At 45.0% G+C, this 15368-nt stretch overlaps 1 long non-coding RNA gene across 1 annotated transcript; it reads left to right on the top strand.

The window, feature by feature from the left end:
• The first annotated feature begins 3018 nt into the window (after positions 1-3018).
• Positions 3019-15368, top strand: LOC125155288 (uncharacterized). The gene is made up of 4 exons (XR_007148120.1): positions 3019-4055; positions 10556-10712; positions 10933-11149; positions 14866-15368. It is a non-coding gene; the product is annotated as an uncharacterized LOC125155288 (long non-coding RNA).

Raw genomic sequence — 15368 nt, 5'->3', positions numbered from 1 at the left:
GGCGTCTGAAAGAGTCTTCACCACTGCTTATTATGAGGATCAAAGGGGCTGAACTATTTGAAAATGCTTTGTCAGTACTACATGAGTACAAATGCTAGTTTTTACTAGGTTTGTGGTGATACGGCATCGTTTTCTCGTTTTCTCCAGTAGGAGGCAGGTCAGGCGTTACTGTCCCCATTTGACAGATGTACAGACTGAGTCAGTAAGCAGGGACTTGTCAGCTAGTTAAGGAGAGAACTGAGGGAAGGTCAATTTATCATTCAGACTAGGGCACCAGCAATCTGTCCATTGCCTTATACACAAAGGGGCCAACCAGGGACTTTTGAATAATCTTGCTAATACCCAGATTTCTAGTCTAATGGTGTCAGTTATAATGAGATTTGGCCTGTGTTGGTTTCTTAATAGTAGCCAAAACCTAATTAATTATCTACTTCCGTATATATCTACCTTCTGCCTCCTTTGGCCCACGGCATTGCTTCTAATTTACATTTTCAGTTCATAATGTCAATATTCACCAGCCCCTTTCAATCCTTGATTAACCTGGTCATTCTCTGAGCCATCTGGTGGTAGGCATGGTAGTTATTCTTATTTAAGAATTAGCATATGGGGTGCCTGTGTGGCTCAGTTGAGCGTCCAACTCTTGATTTTGGCTTAGATCATGATGCCAGGATATGGGATCAAGCCTCTCTCTTAAATAAATAAATAAATAAATAAATAAATAGCACATGTGTCGTATTAGTTTGAAACATCCATAGCCTGCAAAGTCAAATTCTAAGAGTTGCAGTTTGGTATCATTCAGTAACTTTGGACTGTGTTGTCTGTTACAACTCTAGGTCATTCTTTTGGACATGAAGGCCATTTTGTTACCTGGAAGGTATCTATGTCCCATGGATGGCCAGAACACTCAAGGATAGGGACTGAAACAGAGTGCCTGGTGCTAGCTGGCACATCCCCCTTTCAGGAGACGCTGGTTTGGGGCAGAAGCTGGGTCACTGGTTAGCCTTCCTCTGCTGTCAGAATCCTGGGGGTCTCCCGGGGCACATGCCCTCCGGAGTCCTCAAGGATTTGGGAATGCCATGTTGGGTGCTCAGGATTTGCGGGCAGGCAGGCCGTGTAGCGTGGTTCTTGCTCTGGAACAGCTGTACGTTTGGAATGAGAGTTTCCACTGCTTGTGTTCTTTGCTCACTTCTAACTGCTTCATGGAAAGTAGGCTTATGATGCCACCCCATTAGGGAAAAGATACGCTTTCCACTGACTTAAAATTTGCTTTTTTAAAGAGGAGGATATACTGGACCAGAAGCAGGTCCGCAACCACCAGGTGTTGGGGATGTTTCCCAGGGGTCAGGAAGAGCTCAGAAGAGCCATTTGGGGGTGGAAGCAGTGAGGCTGGAGGTTATCCTGGTCTGAAGAGGAAACCTCACCTGGAGGCACCGGATCCTTAGGGCAGTCCCTCCTGGCCCCAGCCCCAGGCTTCTCTTGCATTTTCCACAACCTCCCTAATGTTAACATTTCTTAAAGCCCCAAGACCTTTGGTAAATTTTTCTCAGGGTCAGGCGTGAGGGCAAGGGGCTCCTCAAAGCACTACATTCAGTACGCTGACCCCCCTCCCAACAATCAAGTATCATCTGACTCCCAGCTTTTCTCCCTGTTCAGTAACGTGGCCCATTTTCTATCTACAGGGAACCAAAGTGCTCCCGTTAGAGAGGTTCCTGCCCACGCAACCTCCACTCAGCGTTTCTGGTCACCTTCTCCATAGAAGCACTAGCGCAAACCAAGGTTGTGTGCCCTGACGTCCCTCAGCATGTAGTCAGCATGTGGCACCTTGTCCCCCCAGCCCCACATGAAGAAGACAATTAAAACCCCATCCCTAATGTTTCACAGACACACATACCCACACTTCTCTTTACCTCAGTCGCTTTGAAGGCGGGAGCAATGGCCGCCATCTCAGCTGTGAGAAGGCAAAGCCTCCCACAGGTTATACTGCTTGACGAAGCCACACTGCCAGGAACCTGCAGAGCCAGCAGAGACAGCCTTTCACTTGGAGTCCTGTCTTCTCCTACTGGGATCCGCCGCCTGGGCCTGTGAAGCGCAGGATCCTCCTATGCTACAAGGAAATTCCCTTCTGTTTACCCCCGGGTGCCATTTTCCCTTCTCCCCACTTGGTTCCCAGAGCAGCCCTTCCACTTCAGCTTAGCTTCAGACACATCAAGGGTCCTTCCTCAGCTGTCTTCCCTCTTCACCCTGGACTCTTACTCAGTATATCTTTTCAAACTTGTGTTTCTTTTACAGTCTTCTCTGATGGATGGCTTCCTCTCTTCCCCAAGTCCTCAACAAAGACTTCTCTTCCTTGAGGTTTTTCAGTGGCTCCTTATGACCTACCCGATAAATGCATAATCTTTAACCCAGCATACAAACCTTCTCTCCTCGTCTATTTCTATTCTTACAGCTCCTCCTTATGAATACTGTATTCTAGCCATCTTTCTTGGATTCGTGTCCCTCACTTTCAACTCTGAATCTCTTAGGGCCTAAAGGTCCTCACTTCTACAGGGTGCTGTCCCTGACTTCTCTCCCCTCTTCAGGCCTAGAGCACTGGGTTTATTTAACTTATAAGACATCACACTTTGGAAGTCTGGTTACTTTTTTGCATGTGTGCGTGTGTGTACACACACCAGGCATGATCTCCACCACCAGTGAGGGAAGTCTTTGAGGGAAGGGATCCCGTCTAGTACATCTTCATTTCTTGCTTTACAGTGCTCCTTACTGTAAAAACTCCTTATAGCTAATGCTGTATAATTCCTGGCTCAGTAACTGAGTAAATCACGATTCATGACCTTGGCTCTGGCTGTTGCTTCATTGCCAACCTATCATGTGGCCACAGCTCCTACTATGTGCAGAACTCAAAGAACACCAGCCCAATGCCTACTGCCCCAAGTTTGCCCACTGGGTGTCGTGCTGGTTACAGAATCCATAGGGCTGTGGTCTCATTTGCTCATAGATTATCTGGAAGAGCAAGGTACATGTGGGAACTGTTTGAAATTTCATTTGATTATCTGAGATCTGAGTGATACTCAGAAAATACAGTAAATAGTGGCTACTATTATGGTGGCTGAGACTATAAATATTATGACCAAAGATAAAGTCAGGAATTAAAGCTAAAATTAAAGAAAGGAAAACCTTCTTTCCTCCACGCTTCCTTTGAGTCCCTTCCTGCTAGAAGAAGGGCAAAGGGAACCACGTTGCTTGGAGAAGAATTCAGAGAGGCTGAGAATAAGGCACAGGTGTGTAAACACACACAATAATTACCTCATTAATATGAAAACCAGTAGGAAACAGACTCATTCCAGAGGGCAGGGCTGGGCCAGCATAGAATGCTCTAGAAGGAGCCTCTGGCCAGCGTTATAATTCTTCTGAGGTGTGAGGCTGGCTTGCAATGTTTTTCCAGCCCCTGCAGCTATGAAGGAGGAGCCGAGACCACCCAAGAGCGCCCTCTAATCCCACTTCCAGTCTTCCTCGCCTTTCTCTACTCGCTGAAGGTGTTGACTTCATAGTACCTCATGTTAGCCTTCACATGTGCTGTCTCCGGTGAGGACTGGCAGTACCATAATCCTAACAGCAGAGATGAAGGACTGACATGTGGAGAAAATACGCATCTTGCCGAAACTTGTTTGCAGTAAAAGACAGTGAAAGAAAAACGTGGGAGGAGATCAAGCTTTCAAGCATACAAACTGTCCTTAGATGAACCCAACGTACACTTTGTTTATTTTGTGACTCTTCACTGCCCTCCTCACTTCTAGCCTTCAAAAGGTTAGGTGTCCCCCATATCCCTTGCAGAGCAAGAGCCCATCGATGGACTTGCATTCTTTCTTCCAGACTACGCGGATTTCCTCACCTTAGTAAAAGCCCCTCATGGGCCTCCTCTCACAGAGAAGGGAATGGAGATGCCCAGGCTGTCTGGAATGACTTGCTCAATGTCATTGAACGTGTGGTGGCCGAGTCAAATTTATAGGGAAAGCTGCTGCTGACGGGGTCTGTCCTCCAACCAGCAGCCTGGGTCGGTGAGTATCTCTGTATGGCATGTTTTTCTCTTGGCTACCTTCAAAGCTCCTACCCGATGTTTTCTTATTCAATTACTTCTCGAGTAATCTGTTCCTACAGACTTGGCCTCACTATTGCCAGCATTTACAACCTCCTTCATGCATTTCCTTAAAAATGTGCAAGCTCTGCCATTTGGCAAGCTCTGTCAGAGGTACGAGACATCTCTGTTGTGTCAGTCTCCACTCCCACCTCACTGCTAGTTTTTCAGAATGAAATGAAAGTGTCCCTGAGCATCCCAGGAACCGTCGGCTGATGAAGCCATTTCACCTCTAGAGTTGACTTCCACTTGCTCATTGCCATGGCCCACTGAGGGCTCAGTAGCATTCCGTGGAGACTAGGATTTCACTGCAGCCTCTTACTTGTGCATTGCAGGCGTCTGGCCTGGAAAACACAGTGGCAAGAGCTGGTGGGACACCAGGGGGTAGCAGTGGAAAGGGTGGGTTTTCACACAGGGAAAGTCAAAGGACTTGAGTTCCATTCTGTGGTGGACATTGTATAGGGTACCAGACAAATCATGTACCTTGTCTTTGCTTTAGTTTCTTCTTTGGTAAAATAAAGAGGATACTAATTTTAATTTGCTTGCATGGTCAGTAAGTGCAAAATATTTTCTGAAGCTTTGTATGTCCAGATAAGGCCTGGAGTGTGATTAGAAGGAGTTTAAGCAGGTGTGCTCTGGCTGTGCCCCATAATAACCCAGGGACCTTGGCCACATTACCTAATATCATCAATCCCAGTCCCTTCAACTAGAACAAGGGAATAATAATTAGTACCTACCTCACAGGGTTGGGTGAGGTTTAAATGACTCAATGTTTATAAAACACTTAGAGTCGTGTCTGGCATTTCTTTATTGCTTAGTGCAGTAATAGCAGTCAGAGCAAAATTAAACTAGCTCAGATGAATGGAGTTATGGGTCTAGTCTATTCATTAACTGATAGCATTTGACAAGCTGATCTTAAGTTTTATACAGAAGAGCAAAGGACAAAGGATAAAGAGAGGCAGTTTTGAAAAAAAAAAAAAAAGTAGGAAACTAGCCTTGCCCGATATCAAGACTTCTTAGAGTGTTACAGCAGTGACGAGAGGTGGTACCAGTGCAGGAATAGAAAAATAGACCCAAAGACTGGAGGGCAACAACTAAAATATCCCATCCTTAAGTGAAAGTTTGGTATGACAGAGCAGAAGAGGGATGGACCATTGGTTATCCAGACGGAGAAGAATAAAAACACATCACACACAAAAATCAATTGTCAGTGCATTGAAAAGCTCTACATGAAAGCAAAAATGTAATACATTTATAAGGAAATATAGGAAAGCATTTCTGATTTAAGGGCTAAGGAATGATTCCTTAGGCAATGTATAAAGGGAAAAACCATAATGGAAAATGGTGGCACATTTGACTACACTAACATTAAATTTTAAACTGACTTTTTTTGAAGAATGTCTCCATAAACAAAGATTAAGAGAGACACTGGGAGGGAATATTGGAAACCGACCATTGATAAAAGCCTCATATCCAGAGTTTAAAAAAACACTACAACTCAGCAAGAAAAAAATAGAAAATAGGCAAAACACAAAACGATAGTCATTAATTACCAATAAACACATAAGAGATGCTCAAGGTCCCCAGTCACTGACAAACTACAAATTAAAACAACCATGAGATACCATTACTCACTCATCATGTTGGCCAAAATTTTAAGTCTGATCAAAACAAGTATAAGCAAGGATGATAGACGCAAATCCTCCCATACTACTTTGTACCTAGTTGTGACCACTTTCAGTCAGATTCCACTTCTAGGCATATAACCTAATGAAAGTGTCACATCAGCATGGGAGATTTATAGAAGAATGTTGATTGCAACACTGTTAGTACTCCGGTAAAAAGGGGGAAAAGACCTAAATGATCATCAGGAATGGACAAATAATTTATGGTATAGCCATACAATGGAACATCATACAGAAATTTAAATGAATGGACTAGAATTACATGTATTAACACGGATAAATCCCCAAAACATAATGTTGAATGACAAAAAGCAAATGACAGAAGAATAGAGACGATAGGATGCCATTTGTGTAAAACTTAAAAGCATATAAAACAGGGCGCCTGGGTGGCTCAATGGATTCAGTGTCTGACTCTTGATTTCAGTTCGGGTCATGGTCTCATGGTTCGCGAGATGGAGCCCCTGTCCGGCTCTGCACTGTCAGCTTGGGATTCTCTCTCTCTCCCTCTCTCTCCACTCCTCCTGTGCTCGCTCCCTCTTTCTCTCTCCCTCAAAATTGAATATGTAAACATTTATAGAAAGCATGTAAAACAAAGATCAGAGAAAGACAAATATCATATGACTTCACTCATATGAGGACTTGAAGACACAGAACAGGTGAACATAAGGGAAGGGAAGCAAAAATAGTATAAAAACCGGGAGGGGGACAAAACATAAGAGACTCTTAAATATGGAGAACAAACGGAGGGTTACCGGAGGGGTTGTAGGAGGTGGAATGGGCTAAATGGGTAAGGGGCTCCTGAAATCATTGTTGCACTGTATGCTAACTAATTTGGATGTAAATTAAAAAAGTAAAACAAATTAAACAAAGATAGACACATAAGACACCTACATGAGGTGTAGTATAGAACATGAAGGAGGGTGACAACATCAGATTTTGGATGATGGCCACCTGTAGGATGGCTTAGAGAAGGGGTGCACAGGAGACTTCAAGTATAGTTGTAATCTTTTATTATTGAAAAAAATAGTAAATAGGTCAAAATGTTAAGGTTTGATAAAGTTAGGTGGTGGGCACCCAAGTGTTCGTTATGTTATTTTCTCTCACTTTGTCCCCCTTTACAGGATTTTGTAGTCCATTTTTAAAAATTCTGAATTGGCTCCTACTTCCAACACAAAGGAAGATGAAGCATAACTGTTTGCCATTAAAGTGCTAATATATGACCTGCCACCTCCTTCCAACAGCCCAGGACAAGTGCCCCTAGCACCTGCCACAGTGCATGGCTCCAGAAGGGCTTGCAGTAAATGAAGATGGAAAAAAAAATGAATGGATGAAAGGGCCTATCCTTAGAAATGGAGGCCCGGTCATATGTTCACTATGCCTTTTTTTGTCATTAAATCACACTCCGAGAGTCATTTTCCTCCCATCCATCTCACTCAGTCTGAGTTGCCATCTAGTATAATAATTCGGGGGGATTACCTTTAGGGACCATTGCTTGCAATTCAGTCCTGGCTGTGCTCTGAATTCATTAATGTTTTTGCAGCATTGTGCATTACTCAGAAGAATGATCCTCTCTCAGATTAGGGCATTGCTGTCTCTGTCATATTCTAGTAATAATAATAACCAAAAGCAAATGTGAGGAAGTAAAATCTCCAGGGAGGCCTTTCTCTTCAATTAAGGAGTTCTAATGCATCACAGTCCCACCATACATGTGACTCAGTTGTCCTTTATAAATGCAGGGGGTGTTTCCTTTTGTGGCTCTGCTGCTGTTTCTCCTTCGTGTCTCTCTCCCGGTGCTGCTGCTTCTCTCTGTACATGCAGACAAACATATGTGAAATAGATGACATGGGGATTTATAAATTTCCTGTTTATTGACCTAGCCAGCTTGCACTTCTAAGATTCTTTTGGTGTCATCCTAGGAAATAAAATATGGTAGCTTAATTGGTTGGTAATGGTGCTAATAAAGGTAGAGTCTTAAGTTCTATCCCCTAAAAGCCAGAATGATTTTCTTTGTTCAGCAAGATGCAGAGGGCATCTCAAATCTTGGCACATGTATCCTCGTTTATATATGGCAGATTGGACAAGGCAGGGTGGCAAGAATCATGTCAAATGTGCCACTACCATCAGAACTCAAAATTGTCCCCACCCTGGTGAGTCTGTGGATTCCTTTTATGAGGAAAGGAGAGTATCTTAGTGGTTAGAAAGGGTTTAGTAATGTCCCAACTCACCTACAAACATGAAACTGAGGAAGTGGTCTGGGCTGAGATTCCCACCTTTTACTGCTGAAGAGTAGAAAATAGATTTGGTCATTCTTACTTGTGATGTTTCTGAATCTGAGTATTCAAAGAGAAATAAAAGGTGACAAACTCAAGCAAAGAGAAATTTGGGCTGAATCTCTGGGGAAAGAAATCACAGTGAAATCCATTAGACTGTGTAATAGTTTCCCAAGGGGAATGACATAAACCTCATAGTTTTGCAGTCGTTTAAATGTAGACCAATCCATGCATTTCTGAGAGACCCCAGGGAACAATCTTGCACTGAGGAGAGAATAGGGAAGGTGATAGGCCAGATGACCTAATAGTTCTTTTTCAACTTAATTTCTAGGATTGTGGGATTCTAATTAAAATGAACTATATTGCCTATTATGAACCCATTACATTAATATTCGGTAAGGTCTCCAGGCAAGCCAAGGGAATTCCAGCTTTTTCTTATTTCTGGAGAGCTAGAGTCCACGAGCCACCTTAACCACGTTGTTGGTGCCCATGCACTGACTTCTCTACCAATAATGGTCAACTTAAAGTCTTTAGAAGAAGTTAAAGCACATACTATGAATTAACATTTTATTCAAAGCAATCCAATGGTATGAAAAGGATGCCCTGATATGTGTCACGACAATAAATATCGTGAGCCGGCTCTGTGATGGAAGCAATTGCCACCAAGCAACATCTGGGATGAAAATCTGCTTTCTCACATCCAGCCCTGACTCTTCCTTTCACTTTCCACCAAAGCTTGAAAAGGAATGTTGATCGCTGGAGAAATCATAGTATTTCTGGGTCAGAGGTCCTGCCATCATGGAACTACCCAGTTTTCCACTGACATTAGCCTCATTTCCTTTACTGTCCTCCAGAAATGGACTCCAGTGAGGAAACTCAGGCAAGGCCATTAACAGGCTGTCCAGGGCTGGTCTGAGAACACCAGCCAAGGGACAGAGGGCACTGTAGCCTCCAAAGTAGCAATAGTAGGGCAAATGGAAGAGAGTGGTGGTTCAGTTGCCCCATGTGGTGTTTTAGGTAAATATAGCTGGTGCATAAAAGAAAGAGTGGTAAGAAAAGAAAAAAAAAAAGGAGGAGTGCCTGGGTGGCTCAGTCAGTTAAGCAACCAACTCTTGACTTCGGCTTAGGTCATGATCTCACAGTTTGTGAGTTCAAGCCCCACATGGGGCTCTGTGCTGACAGCATAGAGTCTGCTTGGGATTCTGTCTCCTTCTCTCTCTGCCCCTCCCCTTCTTGCTCTCTATTTCTCTCTCTCAAAACAAATAAAAATAAACTTATTAAAAATAAATAAACTTAAGTAATAAAATATTTCCTATGATTTAAAAAAGGGGTGGTAACATATAGCTAGTAAACTATTTTATCAGACTTTCTTGAGGATCCCCAAAAGGTTCCTGATGGTCCATAGAACTCTACCAACAGGAAGTAGACATTGGCATGCATCAGAGAATATTAAGGTCTACCTATTTTAAATTATAAGCTGGTCTCTAATTAGCCTGCAGGGAGGTTTTTTTTTTTTTTTTAATGTTTTATTTCTTTTTGAGAGACAGAGAGAGAGAGAGAGACAGGGCACGAGTGGGGGAGGGACAGAGAGAGAGGGAGACACAGAATCCAAAGCAGGCTTCAGGCTCTGAGTTGTCAGCACAGAGCCCGAGGTAGAGCTCAAACTCACAAACTGTGAGATCATGACCTGAGCTGAAGTCGGATGCTTAGCCGACTGAGCCACCCAGGTGCCCTGCCTGCAGGGAGTTTCTATGGAAATTGAAGATATCACTCTTCAATAGTACAGGAGTAAAGCATCAGGCAGGGAGAAGAACTGGAAGGTCCCTATTCCTTCAAGAGTCAGTTGGTGTCACCTCACTATGACATTGTCCCTTACTCCTTTGGGCAGATTCCAGGAGCTCTCACTTCCATTGTAATATTTCTGGTATGTAGTTAACAGTGTACACATCCATATCCTACAGAGAGGGGAGAGACTGCATCATTTTATCTATTTCCGCCAGAGGATAGCTCAGTCCCGACATAGAAGGCTTAATAATTAATAAAAACATGTTAGGTTGTTATAGTGATATCTTAGAACCTTGATTTCTTTATCTATAAAGTAGATTAGTAATATTAACTCAGATGGCTGTTGTGAGGACTAAAATGCCAGAACAAAGTCCTTAGGACAGTGCCCAGCACTTAAATAACATGCAGTTCTTTCTCCCACATTTTTGGTATGGGAGGGTTTTTATTTCTGGTTCTGATAAACTACCCAGGCCCAAAGTGTTTCTTAAAGCAGCAAATAAGGTTGCGGTTTAATTATGTGTCCAGGTTAGGTCAGTGTTTTGTACCCTAAAAGCGTGATAGAGGTTGTACCAGCTCCAGCACAAATTTTGGGGCATTCAGCCTTTTTCTTATCACCCGCTTGGCCAGATGTACACCATGAATAAGGGAGATTTCTGAGATGGTCATACTTGATTCAATTTCAGACACCCATGAAATAAACTTGGAGAATGAGTGAGTAACTCATCAGTGATGATAACAGTGGAGATCGGAAGGGGGCCCTGTTTTTGTTTGTGGATCATCAGAATTTCACCCTTGCTGTCCCAGAATACCTTCAGGCCTTCCCTGAGAACTCCCCTAGAGGTATGTTCACTCTTTTTTCTTGCCTGATTTCTACAAAACAAGAAGCATCTAGAGGGTGACTTGTGAAGGAGGTTTGTGCGGTCAAAACACCCTGGAGCGCAGTGGTGGGTCTGCGGAGCCATCCTGGGACTGGTCGGCAGGAAAGAGCACACGGAAAGGCCTACTTCCAACCAAAGCCGGGATTCCACTTTCCCACCAGCTCTGAATTCACCTCTTGCAGGTGCACTGGCGTCACCTCGCGGCCTGCAGGTCGTTCCTCTCAGATGACCTCTGATTGCTGCACTGGGCACTGGACCTACAAGAAGCAAAGGAGGCCAAGAAGAGGAAGAGGCGGGTGCTACCAGCACCCAGTTACCGCCGAAGGCACTTGCTCTGTTGTGAGCCCAGTACCGGGCGATGCATCGGTCCCTTCCGTCCCAAGCGCCATGCCTGCCCGGGTCAGTCATCTCTGGGTTCCCGATTCTTCTGCATCTCATCTCCCACCCACGCCAAGTCTGTGTTGTCCTGGAGTCAGGGAGCAAGGGCCTTCCCTATTTCTTGCTTGTAATCCCAGTTGAACTCCTGACTTCTGATACTGATTCTCCTCAGTAGGTTTGCCCCTTTGGAGGCCAGAAAGTCTCCTCCTCCTGCTCTTTGCCCCACTGCTGGCCATCTCTGGGTGCACGTTGTCATGCACAGTGTGCAACGGGAGTGGTTTCTTTGCTCCTTCTTGATTCTTGTGCTTTCTCTTCCTTCTTTTTAAAACATTTAGCTGCACTCAGAGTTTTCCGAGCAGCACTGAGACACCCCATGTCCCCTTGCTCCCAATGACAGTCTCATGGATCTGTCATAATGCATCTCTCACAGCGTCTAGCACCGGCCAGACACTTGGTGAAGTTGACCCGCATGTCTGAAATGGGATGTTGCTGAAATGGTAGTGGAACACTGTGTGGGGTTTATACGCTGGAAGACTTTATGTCAGAGCAGGGTTTCTCAAACTCAGCGCTAATGACATTTTGGGCCAGGTAATTCTTTTGTTGTGCGGCTCTCTCTCCTGTGCATTGCAGGATTTTTAGCAGCATCTCTGGGGTCTACCTCCCCCAAATTGGTTGTCCTCCCAGATAACCAAAACTATCTTCTCCAGGCACCGCCAAATGTCCCCTGGGTGCAAAATGCTCACTGCCCAGAACCCTGCATGAGGCTTCTACCCCCACTTTCCTCTGATGGACTTCTAAATGCTAGAAGGTGCAGGTCTGCTCTCTGGGGCCGTCCAGCGATTTGAAGGACACCCTAATTTATTTGAGAGATTGACGCTCGGCTGCTGAATATGCCGGAGGGAGTGAAGTGGTCTCATAAAGAGGCTTTCTCATAAAGACTTCTGATGAATCCTCCTGTTTCCTGCCGAGCCTGGGTCCTAACTTCTGAGCATCCCCTTTCAGTCGTGTCCTCCCCCCTCGCTCCCCTCCCTCACCACCTGCCTTCAGTGCTCTGGGCAGCTGCGTCCTCCATAATTCCTCAGTATCCCTTCTACATCCACGTTCTCCCTTCCTTTGATTTGTTAAAAGACTCTTGTCTGAAGGTACCTCTCCCATTTTCTACATCATTGTGGGTTTATACTTACAATTTTGATGTCATTACAATCGATGGTTGTAATCAGCTCTCTCTCCCTGGTCTCAGGAGAGAAAGAGAAATTAACCATGTGGAGCTGACTGGTCATCTTTGACCAGAAGTCATTCCTCCCACTGCATTTGAATGCCCCTCATCTGTCTCCCACTGGACGCACCCTGGACTTTCCTCTCTCCACAGCACGTGGCACCCTGCACTAGGATTGGCTGTCTTTGTCAGTCCTCCTGACTGGACTGTAAGCTCCTTGCATTCAGGTAGTGTGGTTTTTCTCATCCTTAACATCTCCAGTGCTGAGAAGAAGGGCTCACAGTACTTAGCACATGCTCAGTAACAGATTATTGAGTGCAAGAGTAACTTCAGCCTAGGAAAAAATTCTTTAATTTAAATTTAGCAGCAGTCTTCCTTGAAATTAAAAAAAAAAAAAAGAAAGAAAGAAAAAAAACAAGAGACAAATGGTTTTGAACTTCTTGGGCGTGCTTTTCCTCAAGGGGCGTATCTCTGCTTTAGTTTGTCAAAACCAGCATTCATGGGAGCTCCTGGGTGGCTCAGTCGGTTGAGCGTCTGATTCTTGGTTTCAGCTCAGGTCAGGATCTCGCTGTTCATGGGATCGAACTCTGCATCAGGCTCTGTGCTGACACCATGGAGCCTGCTTGGGATTCTCTCTTTGCTTCTCTCTGTCTCAAAATAAATAAATAAACAGTAAAAAAACAAAACAAAAACAACCCTGCATTCAACCTCAGGTTTACTAGAATATGGGACTGGGAAGCTCCTGGTCTGTTAATGATCCACTCACTGTAATCCACAGTGAGATGAAGCCCAGTCCTCTGACATCCTGGTTGGCATATGCTATGAGGATGTTACCACGACACGAACGCTGCAGACAGACAGACCCTGACATACAGACAGCTTTTTCTTCACAGGATATTGATGGTATCCCCTTAGACAGCCATGTAAAAAGAAACAAAGCAGGATGAGCTAAGAAGATAAGGTGCAGATATCACCTTCTTTGTATTACAGTTCCATAACATGATCTGGGAGCCAGCCTAACATTATGGAAATCACTCGGAAGAATCAGACCATCTTTTCTTCCTAGGGCACTTTTATGTATGCAAAACCATACGTAAAAGTCAGCTTCGATTACTACTTATTGAAGTGTATCACCATTCATTTTATTACCTCTTCCCCGGGACTATTGACAGACTTCAGGACGGTTATTTTACAGTTGGGGAAGCAGAGGCATAGGGAGGTTTGGTAACTTGCTTAAGGTCACGGTTTAAATTGGGTGTCAGGCTGAGACCAGGAGGCACAGATCGTGAATATCCGGTTCCCTTGCTGAGAAGCGCTGCTCTGGGGTCCGCTGGGCGGGGTTCGCCTCACCTTTGTTCACCCGGCAGACAAAGTGAGCCACCTCACCCGGCAAGAAGCAAGCTTCTGAAGAGGGAGCCAGCTCCCTTTTCTGACACATGTCACATCTCTCACCAAAGGGAGAGCCCCACTGCTGCCCGGATTGTCCGTGGGGGCATGTCACAGTCTAGGTGGCATATGAAAGACAAAAAGCCCCCTGTCATCTGCCTTTCACTCTGCAGAGACACAGCCCCGAAAGTGTGAGACGCCACAGCGCATAGTAATCAGGAGGAGCGTATGTGAGCATTTTTAAGCCACGGGCTGTGCATGAAAACAGCGGCCAAAAGGAAGTTCGGTCAAGGTTTAAGAGGTGGGTTCTAGGCTCAGACGCTGTGACTGAATCAGTAAGACCGTCTTGCCTGCCTCCATGCAGCCCTCCCGGCCCACCTGCTCCTCGGTGAAGCTCTTTGCCGTTTCCTCGGCCCAAGCCCCTCTGTTCTGCAGCCCTTGAGATGGGGCGGGGTGGGGGAGGGGAAGGAGGTGCCCCCACCACCTGGAGAACAGGGAGGGATGTGCAGAGCGGCCTGGGATCAACAGTCTGAAAACTAGAAAACAAGGCAAGAGTTGGAAATAAAGTATCTTCTGGCCCAGTAGTTTTCAACCTTTCACAAATGCCATATCCTTTGGGCAGCCCCATGTCTAGAAAGTACATTTTTTTTTTTATTGACCTGCAGTGCTGTCTCCTGAATATCACTCTTTTTTTTTAATTAAAAAAACTTTTTTTGTTAACGTTTATTCATTTTCGAGACAGAGTGTGAGTTGAGGAGGGACAGCGAGAGAGGGAGACACAGAATCCAAAGCAGGCTCCAGGCTCCCAGCTGTCAGCACAGAGCCCGATGCGGGGCTCGAACTCACTGACTGCAAGATCATGACCTGAGCCAAAGTCAGAGGCTCAACCTACTGAGCCACCCAGATGCTCCTGAATATCACTCTTTTAAAAAGGTTCTTCTTCCTTCTTAGAAGAGATGAGAGGGGTTTCTTTCATGTCAAGGGAACTTCCACCCTCTTGGTCAAGATTCCTGGTGGATCCTCCTTCTTTACGTCATCAAGTGGAATAGAATAAGTCCTTTTCTGCCCTCGGGCCATTGTCTGGGTGCTGGTGACAGCTCACTGGCCTGTAATTCTTGCATTTCCTCCTCCCCAGGCTCCGTTCCCAGCCCCTGAAGCCAGGGCCCTGCAAGGCACTCGATACACTCTCCAGTCTGCTTCCAATGTGGCCAAGTTGTTCTCTCTCACTATTGACAGCTTTTGGCCTGAAAAAGCTAAATCCAGTACAAGATTTACATAACAGTTCAAGACAACAGAGGATTTGTCACAGGGCGGCACATGATTAATTGCCAAATAAACCACACGGACAGCCTCGTGGCTACAGGGGTCGAGCCTCCTCGGGTCCTTTCTGGAAGTAAGCAGGGCACGCATCGTGAACAAGCATAAATGAACAAGCTGGCTGAGAGGAAAGATGTCAGAGCAGACGGAGGAAATTAAGCGATGTGCTTCTAAATGGCCCATGACCAACTGGACCATGCAAGAAATATTGGGCCACAAAAGGATCTTACCATTTTAATAAGTCAAAAACCAGTTGAATGTTGATCATTTCATATGGTTCAGCTTAAACATCATGGTGTTTGATAAACGTTTTTATACTCA

This window comes from Prionailurus viverrinus, chromosome F1 (genome assembly GCF_022837055.1).
Source record: "Prionailurus viverrinus isolate Anna chromosome F1, UM_Priviv_1.0, whole genome shotgun sequence".
NCBI classification, from domain to species: Eukaryota; Metazoa; Chordata; class Mammalia; order Carnivora; family Felidae; genus Prionailurus; species Prionailurus viverrinus.
The sequence above is the reverse complement of the archived record's forward strand: the minus strand, read 5'-3'. Positions and strand labels throughout refer to the sequence as shown.